The following is a 5000-nucleotide window of genomic DNA, read 5'->3' on the forward strand; positions in this document are numbered from 1 at the left end:
ACAGATACAATTTTTTTAAGCTACCTGGATCATGTGGTATATGTGAGTACGACTCGTGGATTGTCATCAAGAAAATCGCCTCCAGGGTCTGGGTTATTCAATTTTTAACCAGTTGAACCTCTTTCTTCAATGAAGCATGCATGATGCAATCACAGAATGGAAAACGTTTTTACCCGATTTTTTTGGTTTTTAACCTTCAATTCCTCTTGAACACCTGGAAAAAGAAACGTCACCAAAAAAAATCTTCACCTGAAGTACCATGGAATATGGCGTTGGATCACAACAAAAGAATGGGCTTGCTTTTGCATATCAAATCAAGGTGTGACAAACGACAAAGCTAACTTTTGTCACTCCCATCTATCATGTGCACCTTTATTTCTCGAAGGGTTAATGGTATTGAATGAGTTTATTTCGATCTTTTCAGATTGATGGACTCGTGTCATCTAAATCTGATGTCACACCTGGAGCCTTGTGTCACACCTGGAGACGTGAGCATCCGTTGAAAGATTCCATGGTATTTTCGACAGGAGTAGGCAATTGTGTGACGGTCTATGACTTATTTAACGGCCACACCTATTCCCACCTTTGTGTGGGGTTGGCCGGAGAAAGATTTTTGGCCCAAATCTTGCACGGATGGGCTGGACAGACTGGACGTTCGACTGGAGACGTTCGGAATTTATTCAGGCTGCCAACGATAATTCACCGACTCTTTGCAAAAAGACTGCGGAAACTTTAGCATCCACGAGCTAATTCAGCAGCACACTGGATACTCCCCTTCTTTAGGTTCATCTTTCGCTCCATTCAAAGTGCATCGCAACATTCTCAGGATACAGGTGGCAACGCAATGACAATCAGCAACATGTAGACATGCGTGGCTTTATCTTTGCGACAATCACATAACAGGCAGCATCCCCCACAATGTCATTCACGAAGAGTTGGCGAGCTATCGCCAGCACCCAAAACAAATTACAAAGCCCTCCCCAAAACAATGAATGGCGCAGCGAAGAAGAAGAGGAATCCTATAACCATGGAGTGAGACGCCTCCACTGAACGCGTCGCCCAAAAGGCCAAGGATGCAACAAAATTGGCGTCACAACATCAAGGGCATTGGATTCCAGCTTCAGCATTTCGATCCATCAACATCACCCCTTGTGTCCCTCTCTCCTTCCCTCGCCGCATCCATTGCGGGTTTACACCTGGAGCCGCCATATGCAAATAACGCCAATCACTAATAATCAACGACTCTGCCAAGCACTCTTTCCTTGTGTCAACCAAACAAAGAAACCACTTTCTCCCAACTTTGGTCGGGCCTGTGGTGGTGTACAAACTCGTAATGGTCTTTGACCTGCCTACTTGATGACACGATGTTAGACCGCTTTGAGTCTGGAAGGTCGGCGACCTTTAAAAAAAACAATGGTACGTGCTACTTCCTTGCTTGAAGCTCAGGATTTAATAAGGATAGTGGACGGACAAACAACCATCGGTTGGCAACCATTGCGTGGGCTTGATGGGCCGATAACTTGCCCTCCTCCTGCATTGAATTAAGTTGTTTACAAGGGAACTCAGATTTATAACTCAGGTTGATATACAACTTTCTATCCGGTCGGTCGGGTTGGAAATTGGAACCCAGATTTGACAGGCGGTCGGGTTAGGAATCGAACCCAGGCTCCACAGCCGGTCGGGTTGGGAATCGAACCCAGGCTCCACAGCCAGTCGGGTTGGGAATCGAACCCAGGCTCGACAGCCGGTCGGGTTGTGAATTGAACCCAGACTCGACAGCCGGTCGAGTTGAGAATCGAACCCAGGCTCAACAGCCGGTCGGGTTGGGAATCGAACCCAGGCTCCACAGCCAGTCGGGTTGTGAATTTAACCCAGGCTCGACAGCCGGTCGGGTTGTGAATTGAACCCAGACTCGACAGCCGGTCGAGTTGAGAATCGAACCCAGGCTCAACAGCCGGTCGGGTTGGGATTGGAACCCAGGCTCGACAGCCGGTCGGGTTGGGAATCGTACCCAGGCTCGACAGCCGGTCCAGTTGGGAATCGAACCCAGGCTCGACAGCCGGTCCAGTTGGGAATCGAACCCAGGCTCGACAGCCGGTCGGGTTGGGAATCGAACCCAGGCTCGACAGCCGGTCCGGTTGGGAATCGAACCCAGGCTCGACAGCCGGTCGGGTTGGGAATCGAACCCAGGATTGACAGCCGATCGGGTTGGAAATTGGAACCCAGGCTCGACAGCCGGTCAGGTTGAGAATCGAACCCAGGCTCGACAGCCGGTCGGGTTGTGAATTGAACCCAGGCTCGACAGCCGGTCAGGTTGAGAATCGAACCCAGGCTCCACAGCCGGTCGGGTTGAGAATCGAACCCAGGTTCGACAGGCGGTCGGGTTGGGAATCGAACCCAGGCTTGACAGCCGGTCGGGTTGGGAATTGGAACCCAGGCTCGACAGCCGGTCCAGTTGGGAATCGAACCCAGGCTCCACAGGTGCTTGGGTTGAGATTGGACCCCAGGCTCGACAGGTGGTCGGGTTGGGAATCGAACCCAGGCTTGACAGCCGGTCGGGTTGGAAATCGAACCCAGGCTCGACAGACGTTCGGGTTGGGAATCGAACCCAGGCTCGACAGCCGGTCCGGTTGGGAATCGAGCCCAGGCTCGACAGCCGGTCGGGTTGGGATTGGAACCGAGGCTCAACAGTCGGTCGGGTTGTGAATCGAACCCAGGCTCGACAGCCGGTCGGGTTGAGAATCGAACCCAGGATCGACAGCCGGTCCGGTTGGGAATTGAACCCAGGCTCGACAGCCGGTCGGGTTGTGAATCGAACCCAGGCTCGACAGGCGCTCAGATTGGGAATGGAACCCAGGCTTGACAGCTCAAAGCATTACCTGGTCCTGCTGGACCCATTTGGGAGCTGGATCAGTGGGACATCCCCACCCATCCCATTCATGATCATGCTACAACCAGTAGAGCGAATAGGTAGTTCTGTCACTTTTGCGAATGCAGTGCTTACGATGACAGGACTAAGGTGACCAGCAGGGGGCGGGAACAAAAACAACAAGAACAACAACAACAGAGTTACAAGACTGCTCATGCTCTTCCCTCCCTCTTCCCTCTCCACCTCCTTCGTTTCCTTCTTGCGTCTCCAGGCCGCCGAAGGAGGACGGCGAGGAGCGGACCGGATCCCAAGCAGTCTCCGCTGTGCCAGGTAAGCCCATGGAGGTTAAAGTACAAGCCATCCGACAATCAAACTGCTGAGGAAGCCATCCACGCTTCCTGTCAGCCAGCGATCCGTGATGGCATGTCGGCATACATCGTCCATGATACAGAACTCGATGTGTCCTCTCGCTGCCCATGCAATGTCCGTGCTACAGTCTCTACTCCGGGCTCAGCGTACGAGTCTTAATTAGGCCGAGAAGCCGAGTCGCGCTCTTCCGGCGCGCTCTGCCATTTTGCGTGCCCATGAATCGCACTGAGAGGATGGTTGCGCGGAATGGAACGCCAGAGCACCGTTCGAGAGGTTCCCAAGCAGGACAGAATCCCACCAAGAAGCCTCGGACGGGCCGGTCAGCCACTGTCGATCCTTCGAACAGTCGACGCACAGATTCCATGGCAGTCAGTGTGGGAGAAATAAATAAAAAGCGTGACGTGCAGTGTTGACGTTAAGTTGGATACAACCCAGATGTGTGTACCGGCATGATCACAGGACTGCGCTGACCTTCCCGCACCCTGATGTGTGTGATGTTTAACGGATGGTTCACGTGTTTTGGCCAAAATCCCTCTGCAAGTGGTATTTTCATTCTGTTCCAAAATCAATCAAATTGTACGTTGATTCGAATTTGCAAAGACCCAACCATTGGTGAATGTCCACTTTAACGGGTCACCACACGGTGTGTTGTTGTGATTGACACAGTGACAGTGTGTTCCTTCCCTTTTAACAACCACCGGACAAGCATTTTAAGAACATCTGGATTGTGCTTCTTTCATAGTTTCATTAAGTTAGTGTTACTCATCGAAGCAAATTTGCAAAACTGTGCAGCTGTTTGCTTCTGTTCACCTGTACTCATATCCCTGGTGTTGGCTTAATGGTTAAAGTGACTGGCTTAAGATCTTAGGGTCTTGATTTCAAGCCATTCAATTTCGAGCTGGAATGCTGTTAAATAACATCAGGTGGGTTGACTCAGCCTGTCATCTTGTCATCCTACCGAAGTCGGCAAAATGAGTACCAGCTAACTGGGAACAGGGCGCACTATGTCAGTGGCACAACTGCGCTCCCAGCAATGATGCAACCAGCAACCACAGGTTCCATATAAAATGAAAACATAAACCTTTACTCATATTTATTCCGCATGTGTCGCGCAAAGTGGGGGTTAAGCAATTGGATCACTCTGTCTGTCTGACAGACGTCAATCAATGATCAATAAATTACGTGTCTTTCACGAAACCTAACCTAACCCTAACCCTAGTCCAAACAGCTAACCCTAATCCTAACAGCTAACCCCAACCCGAATCCTAACGTCTAACCCTAATCCAAACAGCTAACCCTAACACTAACCCTAATCCTAACAGCTAACCCTAACCCTCACCCTCACGCTGACAGCTAACGCTAACCCTAACCCTAACCCTCACCCTGACAGCTGACCCTCACCCTGACCCTCACCCTGACAGCTAACGCTAACCCTAACCCTCACCCTGACAGCTTACGCTAACCCTAACAGCTAACCCTAACCCTAACCCTCACCCTGACAGCTGACGCTAACCCTAATCCTAATCCTAACCCTAACCCTAACATTCAGTTGAATTGTATATTTTGAACACGGGAACACAAATCTGCAGTTTAGCAGTAGTTTGGCTCTGAATTTGGCAAATTGTATGGAATCTCATCCTGAGTGCAGTATAACAATTGTTTCAGGATGTTTGCCTGTCTGTTCGTCAAATAAAATTGAAAATCATTCCAAACAGGAAACATTGTTTTCATTGCCGTCATAAAGGATACGAAGAACTAATGT

The 5000-nt window shown here is 50.3% G+C and overlaps 1 protein-coding gene across 7 annotated transcripts in view; it reads left to right on the forward strand.

Annotated features, from left to right (window-relative positions):
- The first annotated feature begins 2759 nt into the window (after positions 1–2759).
- The window catches only part of CDK17 (cyclin dependent kinase 17), a 172011-nt gene continuing 169770 nt past the window's right edge, over positions 2760–5000 (forward strand). The window contains exon 1 of one of the 7 annotated variants that reach the window (XR_015061715.1): positions 2760–3199. The gene's annotated coding sequence lies outside the window, so the exon portion shown is untranslated. The remainder of the gene's footprint in view (positions 3200–5000) is intronic. The other 6 variants (XM_085895356.1, XM_085895355.1, XM_085895354.1 and 3 more) reach the window with 6 other exon arrangements.

The sequence above is a fragment of the Eptatretus burgeri genome, chromosome 9 (assembly GCF_056783735.1).
Source record: "Eptatretus burgeri isolate ZD-2024b chromosome 9, Ebu_testis_v1, whole genome shotgun sequence".
NCBI lineage: Eukaryota > Metazoa > Chordata > Myxini > Myxiniformes > Myxinidae > Eptatretus > Eptatretus burgeri.